The 15,442-nt window shown below is 44.8% G+C and overlaps 1 protein-coding gene across 5 annotated transcripts in view; it reads left to right on the top strand.

Annotated features, from left to right (window-relative positions):
• The first annotated feature begins 13,414 nt into the window (after nt 1-13,414).
• The window catches only part of LOC125745953 (spermatid perinuclear RNA binding protein), a 51,534-nt gene continuing 49,506 nt past the window's right edge, over nt 13,415-15,442 (top strand). For 3 of the 5 annotated variants that reach the window (XM_049019295.1, XM_049019289.1, XM_049019296.1), the window contains exon 1: nt 13,415-13,508. The gene's annotated coding sequence lies outside the window, so the exon portion shown is untranslated. The other 2 variants (XM_049019292.1, XM_049019291.1) reach the window with 2 other exon arrangements.

The following is a 15,442-nucleotide window of genomic DNA, read 5'->3' as shown; positions in this document are numbered from 1 at the left end:
AGATCACCCTGGTAGTACCGACTCTATCATTATTCACGAGGGCTCTGCAGGAGCTGCTGTGTTAAGCAGCAGTGATGCAGTGTTAATATGGCGGGCTCTGGGAATATGGTAATCACTCCCAACAGCAGCATTGTCGTTATTAGCTCGTATCATCCAACCAGTCTCTTTGGCCTGGGGCCCTGAGCATAGAACCTGTCTCTCATCCTCTATTTTCTGCTTCACACCTCTCCCCAAAATATCTCGCTCTGATGGCGACGTTCAAATCAATATAAATAGCATTCAGCTGAAAAAAAAAATCAGAGCCTGGACTTGATCTGAGTCCCAGTTTGTATCCCGGTATTACTATCTGAGTCCCAGTTTGTATCATGGTATTACTATCTGAGTCCCATCTTGTATCCTGGTATTACAATCTGAGTCCCAGTTTGTATCCCGGTATTACTATCTGAGTCCCATCTTGTATCCTGGTATTACAATCTGAGTCCCAGTTTGTATCCCGGTATTACTATCTGAGTCCCATCTTGTATCCTGGTATTACTATCTGAGTCCCAGCTTGTATCCTGGTATTACAATCTGAGTCCCAGTTTGTATTATGGTATTACTATCTGAGTCCCCTCTTGTATCCTGGTATTACAATCTGAGTCCCAGTTTGTATCCCGGTATTACTATCTGAGTCCCAGCTTGTATCCTGGTATTACTATCTGAGTCCCAGCTTGTATCCTGGTATTACAATCTGAGTCCCAGTTTGTATCCTGGTATTACAATCTGAGTCCCAGTTTGTATCATGGTATTACAATCTGAGTCCCAGCTTGTATCCTGGTATTACAATCTGAGTCCCTGTTTGTATCATGGTATTACAATCTGAGTCCCAGTTTGTATCATGGTATTACAATCTGAGTCCCAGCTTGTATCCTGGTATTACTATCTGAGTCCCAGCTTGTATCCTGGTATTACAATCTGAGTCCCAGTTTGTATCCTGGTATTACTATCTGAGTCCCAGCTTGTATCCTGGTATTACAATCTGAGTCCCAGTTTGTATTATGGTATTACTATCTGAGTCCCAGCTTGTATCCTGGTATTACAATCTGAGTCCCAGTTTGTATCCTGGTATTACAATCTGAGTCCCAGTTTGTATTATGGTATTACTATCTGAGTCCCATCTTGTATCCTGGTATTACAATCTGAGTCCCAGTTTGTATCCCGGTATTACTATCTGAGTCCCAGCTTGTATCCCGGTATTACTATCTGAGTCCCAGCTTGTATCCTGGTATTACTATCTGAGTCCCAGTTTGTATCCTGGTATTACTATCTGAGTCCCAGCTTGTATCCTGGTATTACAATCTGAGTCCCAGTTTGTATTATGGTATTACAATCTGAGTCCCAGTTTGTATTATGGTATTACTATCTGAGTCCCAGCTTGTATCCTGGTATTACTATCTGAGTCCCAGCTTGTATCCTGGTATTACTATCTGAGTCCCAGCTTGTATCCTGGTATTACAATCTGAGTCCCAGTTTGTATCCTGGTATTACTATCTGAGTCCCAGCTTGTATCCTGGTATTACAATCTGAGTCCCAGTGTGTATCATAGTATTACAATCTGAGTCCCAGTTTGTATCTAATCAAATACTTAGTCCCTGATGATGGAGGAGGTGTGGAGGGTTATGAATGAATGAGAAGGGATGAAGTCAGGTGACACAGTCACATGAAACTGAACTGTGTTTCAGCGAAATCCACTTGACACAGGGACACAGGTTTCTTTGTCATAACAGTGTCCCTCATCAACAGAAGCTGGTCTCCTAACAACAGCCTATAACTCTGCCAAACGTTCTGTTTGTTTTCTTAGTTACTTAGTTAGTTTTATTTGTATGTTATGCTGCTTCTGATTGTAGGGCAGGGCAGTCTTCAAATATGTGTAAAATTTCATGCGTGCATATTTGTAAATTGTCTTGAAATTGTCTTGCATGCTTTATATTACAGCAGGTCACACCCACCAAGAAAATTCATTGTATAATCGAAATTACTTGACCAAAAAGATCTTTCTGATTGGGATTTAGACCCGCATGCCGGCCTCTTCCATGCTCATATTCCCATTTTCCTGTATTTTTTCGCCCCTGCTACTGATGCCAGTACAGTGACCTCTTTTTGGGTCCCCCCCCCCCCCCCCCAACACAAGCCCGTCTCCCCCCTGTACCCAATAATGACCCTATTCTACCTTCCATTTCTATGCATTTGTTGTTTCTCCCTGGAGCAAGTCTTACACACCTGTTTAGCGTAACTCTGTATAGCTACACACCAAAACACAGAAATACAATGTATTTTATTTACATACAAGTTGGCCAGTCGGCATCAGTCAGACAGGCCTGATTGTCTTTCTGATTTTCGAGAAACCTTTTACTACTTGTTTTACCTCAGTTTTCTAACTACAGCCATAATTTATACGTTTAAAATAAACTCGTGTGGGGGAACTATTTACACATCCGCCAGAGATCCCTGCAAATTCACAATTTCTGCAGTATACACGGTGTCATGGTATGCGAATGAAGAAGATACTGATTGAAGCCTGAGCTTCAACGTCAAACGGTGTGTTTCACTCACTCATCAGTTCATGATGAGTTTGAGCATCTCAGCCTGCATCTCTGTACCTACAGATTAAACTGCCTAAATGAACACGCCCCCTTTATGCAATAATGACTTTTATGTGCGTTATAGAAGCATGAAGGCAGGACAGTAACCTCTCATCTTCTGGGTTGTGTGTTCATTCTTGCCCCTGGCTCCCTGTGTGAGGAATACAGATGTCCCTGCCGTGTTCGCATGCGGCAAGGAGAACGTTCACCCTTCGTGCAGTTGCCGATTGGTGCCCTCTGTGCTCGGCTAGCATTGTCTGACCTGTTTGCTCTCTCTTACATCATCCTTCATATCTATTTGTATAACCTAATTGTGTCTACAAACTATCGAAACACTGCGTCTTCTTCTTCTCAGTGTTTTCAGTCGTTTTCTCATCTATTAAAGGAGTCTTTTGGTTCTTGAAAAGCTCTTTATAAATTGAACGTATTAGTCCATTGCAGAAATTTGTCTCATACGTAAAAATCAGGTAATATATAGTTCTCACATTCGACAAAGTAATAAAACAATAATATCTTTAAAAAAAACATAAACACATCTTACACAAGGTCAGATTCCAGTCAGTGGAATTAAAAATGTGCGCATTACACACTTGCTATATGGATCTTTGGGTTGGACATAAAAGATTTACTGGTAAAATATTAAATATTTAAGTGTGAAACATTTTTCAGGAGAGTTCATGCTCCACTTCAAGCGTGTCAAAAACCTTATTCTGTGCCGTAATAGATGCACAGCAGATGAGGGACATTATTTTGGGATGGTACTTCCTGTACCTGCAGGCTGCCGGCACGGACACTGTGAGATGGAATTCAGCTCGGATGAATTGTAATAATGGCATCTAGCTGCTTCCGCTTGCAGTGAGGGATGCGACATCTTAGGAAGTTAACATGAAGGACTTTCCGTCTCTCCCCCCGCCGTTTGTTTTGCAGCATCCCCTGCAGTTCTGTCACTTCTCTGTCGCTGCAGAGACGCAGGTTGAGACTTGCTGTGGGGTACGGTGTCATTATGGAAGAGATGGCTTTTGATGACTACTCCACTTTAAATGCAACGTGTAATTTAGCGCAAACAACCCAGCTCCAGACTCACTGTGAAACCACACTCAGGGTAAATTAAATCTGAATTTAAAAAACCTGAATGAAGTGGATTTTGCATGCATAACAAATTTACTGTGATTCCAAAAAATACAAACATGTAAATTATCTCATAAACTGTGACCAAATTGGACTCTGTATGTGAACAGATCACTTAATTATTTTTTCAAAGGGTTGCTTCACTGGCTACTATAATAGGCTCTGTCTTGTGTGTGTTCACTGGCTGCTGGAATAGGCTCTGTCTTGTGTGTGTTCACTGGCTGCTATAATAGGCTCTGTCTTGTGTGTGTTCACTGCCTGCTATAATCGGCTGTCTTGTGTGTGTTCACTGGCTGCTATAATAGGCTCTGTCTTGTGTGTGTTCACTGGCTGCTATAATAGGCTCTGTCTTGTGTGTGTTCATTGGCTGCTATAATTGGCTCTGTCTTGTGTGTGTTCACTGGCTGCTTTAATAGGCTCTGTCTTGTGTGCGTTCACTGGCTGCTATAATCGGCTGTCTTGTGTGCGTTCACTGGCTGCTATAATCGGCTGTCTTGTGTGCGTTCACTGGCTGCTTTAATAGGCTCTGTCTTGTGTGCGTTCACTGGCTGCTTTAATAGGCTCTGTCTTGTGTGCGTTCACTGGCTGCTATAATCGGCTGTCTTGTGTGTGTTCACTGGCTGGTATAATAGGCTCTGCCTTGTGTGTGTTCACTGGCTCCTATGATAGGCTCTGCCTTGTGTGTGTTCACTGGCTGGTATAATAGGCTCTGCCTTGTGTGTGTTCACTGGCTGCTATAATAGGCTCTGCCTTGTGCGTGTTCACTGGCTGCTATAATAGGCTCTGCCTTGTGTGTGTTCACTGGCTGCTATAATAGGCTCTGCCTTGTGTGTGTTCTCCCTCTGTTATATAAGTTTCCTCTGGTCCTCTGGTTTCCCCGTGTAGTCCAATGACACTGCAATAGACTGAGATCTTAACTCACGTATACCCCTGCAGTGTGCCCTAAGATACCCAGGACAGGCTCCAGGATAAATATTTGAGAAATGAAATTCACAGCTTCATTCAGGGTGGCACACTGGTTAGCACTGGTGCCTCACAGCTCTCGGACCCGGGTTCGAGTCTCTGCTACGACTACATGCATGTGGAGTTTGCATGCTTTCCCCGTGTCATTGTTGGGTTTCCTCCGGTTTCCCCCCACAATCCAAAGACATGCTGTGGCTAATTGGAGTTACCAAATTGCCCGTAGGTGTGTGATGGGTTGGCACCCTATCCTGGGCGGTTCCCTGCCTTGTGTCCGTAGCGTCTGGGATAGGCTCCAGGCCCCCTGCAACCCTGCATAGGATAAGCGCCTACAGAAAATGGTTGGATCTGTCCGTCACCTCTTCCCTGAGAACTACCAAAATCATATTTAGTCCATGAAAACATTCAAAAAGTTTTTTCTCATGAAAACCTCTTGGATTTCAGAACTGCTGCAGTTCATACGTTCTACATTTTTTTTTTATCAAAGGTGCGTGTTTATTTTATATGATGAAATTGAAATTATGGTAATTTACTGTATGGCAGAAGGCAAGTCTAAACCTTATTTCACACCCGAAGATGATTGTGATGATGACTGTCTTTAATTATATTCTAAAACATAAACAGCCATATGTTACAGAGCCATAAAACAAAATGAGTTTTTTTCACAGGTAGCCAGCAAAATGAAGGAAAAAGTAAGAGTAGAAGTATTAATGTAGTGTTAAGTCACCATGACTGGATACTTCCGAAGCTCCTGGAAGTAAAGACTCTGTAAATATCTGTAACCCTGCTGAAGGAATATGTCCGTATCCTGAGAAATTTCATCACTTTGTGTTTTGTTGATGGAGATGGACAACACTGGTCTTGAGGCCAGAGTTCTAGAAGTTTCCATGTATGTTCAATTAGGATTGAGGTCTGGTGACTGGGAGAGTGACGATGTGCGGTTAACATCATCTTCACGCAAATCAAACGTTTTCGTGGCTGTTCTTGCCCCGTGGATGGGAGCGTATTAATCCTGGAAGATTCCGCCGTACAAACATTTCATCGTAGGACGAACGGGATCCCTCAGTTTGTCCATATTGGCGTTTTAGTGTCCCCTCCAAGGCCACCTAATCCATCTCAGGGAAAGGCAGCTCGCACTACAGCAGGGCTGATAAGAAGCAGGCCTTCCAAGCCACAGGCTTCCCTCAGTATGCGGCACACATGGGCTCGTCCTCCCGTCGAGATCTGGGCGAACGGTGACGCATCTGACCGTGTGAATTCTCCCCCCGCTACTCATGAGGTGGCCGCCAGAGCTTTCTGCAGCACAGCCCTCGCCAAAGTGCACTTTCAGGTGTAGTAAGTGGTTTATGCTGTGTAACCCAACCGCAAGATCCCAGCCTGCCATGTCTTCAGCTTATTATAACGCAAAACTGCCTCTTAATGCCTCTGTTTGACGTTTGCCCCTAATGTGGAGCTGCTCTACGGTTTTTGTCCTGCACGTCAGACCAACACAAGAAGTCTGCACTTTTGTCCACGGTTGCCTCTTATAGATGAGGCCTTACCATTAGACTTTCATGGAAATCCACCTTAGTAACCGTTCCATGTCAAAAATAGCCAGTTCAGCAATCTGTAGCTATCAATGATGCTGCCAACCGAGCACTAAAAAACTAAAAATGCTTTGCTGGTGTTTACCTCTTAGTTTTCGGTCGGTGGGGTAAAAGACCACAAGCCCATTTTTACCTGTAATCACTCCTGCAGGTTATGTAATGCTTGTCACATTCTTGTCAAGTTGGACTTTATATCCTATTCCTGAGCCCAAAAGTCTGAGCGTGTGCCTGGCTGTTACCCTCTCGGTTTCATGTCCTCTCCCATTGCTGGTATCTCACACCATGGCAGCCAAAATGATGTAAATCTCAGCCTTCTGGGAAACATCACCTTAAAGAGCAACTAGAGATCAATCTCTTAATTAATTCAGCAACCACATCTGTATTTGATATGCTTTGTGTCTCTTATTTACACACATTTCCTCTATTTGGCAGTGATTTGTACTCCAAAACAGTCAAGCATTTTAAACACTTTATTGCATTTTTTTATTTAACACTCTGGTCTATAGATATGATGGCTAGTTGTTACCCTTCTTAAGGTCTCTGCGTAACAATGGAAGTGTTTGAGCCTTTAACAGCACTTACTCCACAGTGTAAGGAACATGTTACCGATATGCTTAGCGAATAATCACAGCTACTGGTGCTATTGCTAAATGCTAATGCAAGCACTGGAACGCTAAATGATATCACTCAATGCGTTTCTTCAAGCTGCCGACCTGAAATAAGACACATTCCCCGTCCGCAGGATACATGTTTCCTTAAGTATGATATGGAGGAAAAGGACACTTAGGCTACCCACACACAAGCCAAGGAGCTGGGGGGAAAAAACGACGACACAAAGTAACTGATATCGAATGTATTGATCGTTTGGTCTTCGGCGGTACCACAGGCCGTCCGGAAATAGCCAAGGGCACCTGACATAGCAGGAGCAGAACTGCGCTAACGGTCTCCAGCTCGCTTACGACGTCCACCCTGCCTGTCTGTCTGTCTAGCTGGCTGGGGATCAGAGCTTTGCCTCTTTGCTGCTTGTCTCCCTGCTAGTGCCTGTCTTTCAGTGGAGTGATTCACTTGAGCACGCAGCTCCTAAAAACAGCACAGGCCTGCTGCTACCCGCGCTCCCACGCGGCACATAGCGAAACGCAGCCCTTCCGAAGCAGCTACCACCATGCTCCGTCTCCTGGCACTTCAAGGACTTGGATCACAGTTCAAAAGCCTCTCGCCTCCAGGTGATCAAAGCCATCACTCCCTGTCCTACCCCTTTAAATGCCAACCGTGCCTTCTGTCCCAGTGCAGACACACCCTTCTGACCGAGATCTGCTGTAGCTGGTTACCGACACACCTGTGCCACCGGAGGGCGACTCCTCTCGCTGCCACACACGTGTATCTCCAAGGGCTGCCCTCGTGCGCCTTCTTCGTGATTCCAGCTACGTGCTGAGGCTCTCGCTAACGTCACAGTGAGGCGGCTCTGGAAAACCGGCATCATTTATTAAACAGAGATTGCCCTCCATACTATGTGAGCCGTGGCTAAAATAAACGTTGTGACGTTCGGGTTCCGACGAGCCCGCGGTGGTTTATGTCTCCCCAGGTGGCATTACGTGATTAACGCTGGCAAACACCCAGCCCGAACAGTGCCATTACCGCAGTGACACATTACAACACAAAACCGAGAGAATATCCAGTAATAAACTACAACAAAGCCAAGTGATAAAGGTAACTTGAACTTCCTGGTTTGTGCTGGCATTAATAGCGATCCAAAGTGGCAGTTTACTGATAAAGCAGAAATTACGCAGTAATTAACAATATTGATGAAATACAACTTATGGTTAAATACGATTTAAATAATTGTACTTCAATCAGTTAATGCGGGAGATGGAGGTCAGCTGACCTTGCGAGTGTTTTCAGCGTGAAATTGATTTAGCTCATCTGCAACCTCGGCGCCATTATATCGGCCCTGTTAGCGAGCTTCCTCTGCTGTTACGCTGCTTACGGCATCCTGGCCTTCACACTCTTCCAGGAATCGAGGACAAAGGGCAGCAGAGTGGCCTTATTGCGAGGCTCCGCTTTATGGTATACTGTTCAGTCATTAACAGGAAGCACGACTGTCGGCTCGCCCTGTGAGGAGGCTCGCACTGAGCATGCTCAGTGTACCGTCAGCCGGGGATGATGGGTGCATCCTCAGCCAGAAAGCAACAACAAAGGAAACAACAGCTAATGTCTACTTGAAGCATAATCCAACATAGACTAATACAGATACAACCATAACAATCTAACTCCTAAACTTAACTTTATGTTTAATACCTATTCTGTATACAGTAACTTTGACACATTGTAATATAGAATGTGCATATATAGACAAACACTTAACCTTAACCCTAACTATTTGATGCCTAAACATCTATGCCTGATTATAGATATTTTATAGCCCAGCTCCAGAGGTGGGTAGTTCAGGTCCACGAAGTAAAAATCCAGACCAAGATTTTATTTCAACCAACCAGCTATGTACTCTCTGACTGTGACTCTTTATGCTCTTTGGTTGGTTGAAACAACATCCTGGTATGGATTTTACTTTCTGGACCTGAATTACCCACCTCTGACAAGCTCCTAAACCAATACACAGACACAGTAACCTACATGTTCAGTTTGCTATCTGCTCTGCAGACAGAATGACATCTATACCTTGCAATACAGTGTATACATATTTATTTGGCAAACACCTAATCCTAACTATTCCAGAACACTTACACCTTGTTACAGATCATTTACATACCAGGTCCTAAACCAGTGCACACACACACTGACTTACAGTACGTTCAGTTTTCTCCTAAAGCAATGGACACTCCTGGTGCCTTCCTGTGCACTCAGTTTGGTCCCCTCACACTACAGTCCACTAGTCCTCACAGCCGCCAGCCCTTATGTCTGCGTTAGCTTCATGAATGGAACAAGCATTGAGGAGGACCCACATTTCAGCCAGCTGTCATGGTAAATAAATGAGGACTGCTGGGAAAGATGTTGACATACTGTTCCTGTCAAATTAGAGGAAGGAATGACAATGGATGGGGGGGCTTGTGGGGGCAGGGCTTTGGCAGAGCTACCTGCCCGTCGTCTCCCCCGCATATGTTCGTTTCACATGCTGGCACCCCACGCCGCCCGCTCCGCCACCTCTGATTGGCCGCCACAATCCTGGTGCCCACTCCACGCGTGCTCCACTGTCTGCCAACCGTTGCCCTGGCGCACGTTGTCATGGAGCCCAGATGGCGAGGTGACTCCCCCTGCTGGACCCCCTTGGCGAAGAAGCCACGGGAGCCGGGCCACTGTCTGCTACGGAGCATCCTGATACGCGGGAAAAACCTGAACCTTGGCACCTTTTATCTACACGAGGGCTGAGCGGGGGCCAAGCACGGGTACGAATGCAACAGAGTACACCCCCCTCCGGCAGCTGCCTCCCATACCACGCTGCCCCCTACAGGCCGCGAGAACGACGGGACCTTCGGGTGACCGGCCGGCTGGCGTGAGGTGCTGAGACACCCGCCGGTCACTCAGGCTGGTCTGCACCCCGAGGGCCCGACAGCCCGCCTGGACTCAGCCTGGCAAAGGCTCAGCCAATGAGAAGCGGATCCAGCTGGCTGAAAGAGCACATTAGAGATATATATATATATATACATAAAGCCAGAGGAAATTCACCCAGGCCTATTGTTCTTTGGAGTGTTAGCAGAGTAACATCAAATTTCCTTCCACTCATATTATGTATGTAATGCTTCAGTACGAGTCCTGTGAGGCATATTGGGTGTCCAGCTCGAGTCTCCTGCAGGCATTAGATTTAGTCGGCCATCTGTGCGACTTCTCTCTCCTTTTCGTCAGCCAGTGACCCTCAGCAGTCTAACTTAGGGCTCATGTGCAGCAGCTTGAGGTCAGTGTTAGACAGGGTGCTGAACTTCTGTCACATTCCCCATCCGTGTTAAGGGTGCTGAGTATTAATCTATTCATGACTGATAAGTAACACAAACACAATATTCGCTGTGCAGGACAAGAGGTTGCAAAATAGTTGGATGGATGGATGGATGGATGGATGGATGGATGGATATATACTGTTTTACAAAAAAAAATTAAAAACAGCCTGAAACATATTGTGACTCAGCGCGAGTGTTAAGCACCATGTATATAATGTGATGTCACTGGATTAAGATATGGAACCTGGAAGGTTTACATTATAAAATCAACCAGAGTGACTGGAATCACTCTGGGTATCATATATAATCTTTTTTGTTGTGATGTTACTCTGATCACATCTTACGGCTAGGCTAATATACATGACGTGTGTTTTGCAGTGTTATCTTCCTGATTCCCCACATGCCTCTGGTGCCTGGTGCCTCATGGTCTCCCAAAAATCCTGTGACTCATTTGTGGTATGGAGCAGAAAGGTAGGGAGGATATGGGGCGATACTTCGGACTCAAGGCCAGCTGTATCTGGTAGCTTCTGTCCACGTTAAGCCATGATGTTAATAATAATGGCTGCCTGCATGCCTTTGACCTGATTCTAAGCAGGGAAGGAGAGCTGCGGCCACAGTAATGCTTTAGTTACATCATCACGATTAAGGTTGGAGATACAACGCCAGAGTTGTGGTTTAATGAATTGAGATCCAGAAAAACAGGTTCAAAACAGGATCCCAGAAATGTGGCCAAGGGACAAGCTTAAGTCACCAGTGATCCAGAGTGACACATATATGCAGAAATCCAAATCACAGTCCATAAGCATGGTCTGAAAACCAGCAATCAGGACTATAAAGGCAAGGTACAGTCCAACAAGGAGGTACATTGGAGTTCAACAATGCCTCACAAAGGTGTCGGATCAGTGCGGTCTATCGCCCTTACAGTACATAAGAGGTGTGCTGCAGGTGTCTCCTGCATCCAGGTGAGTGAGGGCGCATTCTGATAGGGCACGAGAACTGAGAGTGCTGATTGGATGCAGTAGTGACATATATGTCCTCTTCGCATATAAAATGTAGAATTCTAGTATGCCAATGGAAATCTAATATTCATCTGGCGTACGTATGCCGATAAATATGTGCCCAGATATTTATGATAATACAGAATAGTAGTAATAGAGGAGGTATCAAAGCAACATATAATGAGTAAATTAAGAAGAAGTACTCTGAATTTAAAACAGGGGAGGAATCAAGACATAGCCAGTTTGTGAGACATATTTTGCGACAGGCTGCATATCTGAACACAGACATGTAATTTTCTGTGGCATGCAGGATGACAAGAGACACAAGATTGGCAACGTGTCTCACGAACAGTCACACCCTACACTTAAGTTACCTCGGAAACAACTCCAGAACTCAGCAAATGCCTCATTTTAATGCATTTTTGCAAGTGTTTTGTCTCATTTCACAGAATATATAATAATTCTATTAAACACTAAGTAAACACTTGTATATTCACTTGTATTTCATTTTCTTTGAACTGAGACTTGATGAATTCCAGGCTGGAATTTAACATATCTAAATTAAAAACAAACAGAACATCTTGTTTGTAAAATCTATACGTCTTTACTTAACGATGTCATTAATGATAATTTCTTCTAGCCTTCCATCTAAGTTAATCCGATATACTTGTTATGGTGCATGTCTTCTATATTTTGACATATTCTATTGTTTGTATATGCTCAGTATCTTGGGGGATTTTATTTTCATCTCTTTTCTATTCTTTTCTTTCTTTTCTAAAGAATGAAGATGTCTGAAACTGATATTGTAATAGATATTGATTTAATAGAAAAAAAACAGGATTATCATTCTGTTGGTCCTCTAAAGCATAAGCACCGTTTATTCCATGCCATTTTCTGAGAAAAAATGGAATCTTATTTCTCTGGTTTCTCAAATACTTATCTAGAGAAGCACTTCTCTGAAACTAAGCCTGCGACAAGGACAAATATGTCATCCTGTCCTGGGTCTCCCCTGCCTCATGGCCTGTGGGGTCTGGGATAGGCTCCTGGCTCACAGACCCTGTCCTGGATAAACAGTGTGGGAAATGAATGGATAGATACGTATGCTATCGCTTTTCATTTCAACATTTCATAGTCATTGCGTTCTTGTAGTTCATTCCAGTAATTTCATGGAGAAACACGAGGTCATTTTTGCACAGCAGAAATTCCAAAAAATATTGCATGCAAGAAGGTGAAGCAGAAAAGGAAAATTGATGTTTGACCGTTTTGGTCTTAGAAACATTTCATAATTGACCAATTCCTCCATTACAATATTGGACATGGGACAAAGAAATAGTGACAAGTAGGTCTAGTGATTTCTTCTAGTGGGTATTACGATCTGCACAGGAATCGGCAATGCCAAGAAAAAGATGGAAAATAAGGATGGATTTGGTGTGGATGACGGAATCAATATCAATGACTATCCAAAGGTTGAGTCACATAAACTCAGTAGGTATCAAACCCAGTTAGAGAACAAGACGCATTTTACATTCTAAAATGACGTTCCCTGAAACTATCAAACGTTTCATGTCGAAATTACAGAAGCAGAACATTCTGAATAATTATCTCAGTTAAAGAATTCATACATGACCTCCAAATGTGTGCTTCGAAGTACTCCAATATGGTATGGCGTTTAAGAAATGTTTCAAATAGAGAATGTTCTCTAGGTGGAAAAATTAATAGGCCTAAAAAAATATTGATACAGGAGAATATAAAAGAATAAAACTGGGGGAAACCGGATATATAAATGAAACGAAAAAAAAAGATATATAATTGTAAATGATTATAGATAAAGATAACAGCTATGCGGCTTTATATGTCTAGTTTGAATGTGTGAATAAACATGTTCTTCTTCTGTCCCCTAGTTGCACCATCCGCCCTGTAATCGTATTCCGCAGCGGTTTCCGTCGCGCATCGCTTCGCCCCCGCGGGCCACCGGCACCAACGGCCAGGTACCGCGCACCGAGTCCGGCCACAGCGATCACGGCGATCGCACTCCAGTCCCACCGGCTCGGCCGTTGCAGGTGCAAGGGGGAGTGGCGTGTCAACAACCTCATCGGCTGCGCGTCCACCAATCGGCTGCGCCGAGCGCGTCATGTGACCAGGTCTACGCGCTAACCAGTTGGGGGGGTGGGGGGGGAGACGAGAGAGAGCGTGTGGGAGAGCGAGAGAGAGAGAGACGGGGCTGCCTGACTGGAGGTGACGTTAAACGGGGACCGGAGTAGCTCGACCGAGGTAATTAAATACGCGTAATACTTCTGGCTTGCTGCTAAATGTGGTGAAATTTTGGGGAAACGAGCGTGTTACACATAATTCTGGTGGCACTTTGTGAGGAAGTTGCTCTGCGGTGATGTTGTTTTTGTTATAAAAATGCTTTCAGTGGGAGGACAGCGGAGACTGAATAAGATAACCTCCGGTAACACTACGGCAGGCTGTTAGCGGCGGCTAACGCGCGCACGTATGTACGCATGCATGCATGCATGGATGGATGGATGGATGGATGTGTGTGTATACAGTACGGTGATCGCCCTGCGAAAGTGTCACACGCCGGTTATCTTCGTCATTCGTCCGGTGTGATGGCTGCAGTCACGCCGTTGGATTTTTTTTATAGGCTTATTTTTTAAAAGCCCGCAGTCGTGGGAGCATCTCTGATGCGGGCTCCTACGGCAGACTTGAATTATTTATCAGCCGCTTGTACCGAGAGAAAAACCGCTGCATTTGGCAAGAATGCCAGCATAAATCTGCGGGCGGGCGCCTTGGGAAAGGGGGTCGCCACGGTAGCGGGCCGGCAACTTTTGTCTAATTCTCTGTAACAGTCATGTTTTTAAAGGCTTGCTTAAGTTTCCTGGAAGTTTTTCTTGTCTTTCTTTTGGACCGTCAATACGTCAAGTGTCTCCGGTGGCCTTTTGCCGTCCAGCGTTGCCTATCCAAGTTGAGGGCGACCCGCACCGTCCTGTCCCCCTTCACAGCCCAGCTTCCCCGTAAAGGAAAAGCCCACATGGACGAGGACGAGCTTCTCAGCTCGCACTGCGCCGAGTCCCCCCCCAGCTTTAGCTCCATGCTGGCCGCGTTGTAAGCGATGGGCGAGTATTAGCCCGTAAGAGCAGCCTGAAACAAAACTTCCCAGCCTGCCGGATGGGCTCCGTAGCTGCGGGGATCAGAGCTGGATTTGCCGTTGCTGTGCGAAGACTGTAAATAGCTCCGGTCTCATCTCCAAGTGGGGTGCCGCTGAACTTCTTAACCAGCGCTGTTTACCGTGTAACCCGCCTTTAACTAGTTGTATAGAGGAAATATGCGGTTTTTTGGAAGGATACATGAGTGGGACAGAGCGACGGGTGACTCAATAAAATAGCGTGGGAAGCTTTGAAAGGGGTCCCCGCTACCGCCACCTCCAAAGTGAAGAAGTCCTCCGTCATCATAGGTGACCTTCTTCCCATAAAATAGCGACTGGAGACCTCGTTTCATCAAGTGTTCCTTGTCTGTTCAGTTCCCGATTGTCGTTCGCAGTAATCTGGCTGATAGAGGAAGTGCTCGGCTCGTCCGATGGTCTGCTTTCACGACCCCCGGCAGCAGGTGCTTCCTGCACTCCATACCCGTACAATAAACAGTGGGAATATTTTACGCTTGTCTTTTTTCTTCTCTGCTCTTATCTTGACTTTAGTAGACTTTACACCAAGCACTTTAATTCCGAAGCTGTCTATTGAATTGCTGCCGACTGAACAACACGCACAGTGTTTGTGTGCATCTATGTTTTGTTTATTCGAAACGAGCATGGGTGTGATATTTGTTAATGGTTGGTGTATTCTATTTGAAACGTACTTTTGAAGGAAGAAAATAATTAATTACAGTTTGCGTTTATTACATGTCTATAAGCCGGCGGATATTTTTTTACTTCTTTTGACATCCAGCAGCATAACCAGGTCCGTAAAATTCACGAATATCTGGTTTGGCGGGGAGTGTGTAATGTTTTCCTTTGTTTTCTTTAAATAATGTGCCATTAGTCATTTTTTCCCGAAATGCCAAAATATGACGCGACCTAAATTTGTTCGTGTTTTATTTATAGGCGCAATATTTAATTTCCCGGGTTTGATGTGCGTTTATAGCAAAATGGCTTTGTGGAGGTAATGGGAAGAAATCAGGCAGCAATTAGTGCCATGCGATGTTTTAAT

The sequence above is a fragment of the Brienomyrus brachyistius genome, chromosome 7, assembly GCF_023856365.1.
Source record: "Brienomyrus brachyistius isolate T26 chromosome 7, BBRACH_0.4, whole genome shotgun sequence".
In the NCBI taxonomy this organism is placed as follows: domain Eukaryota; kingdom Metazoa; phylum Chordata; class Actinopteri; order Osteoglossiformes; family Mormyridae; genus Brienomyrus; species Brienomyrus brachyistius.
The sequence above is the reverse complement of the archived record's forward strand: the minus strand, read 5'-3'. Positions and strand labels throughout refer to the sequence as shown.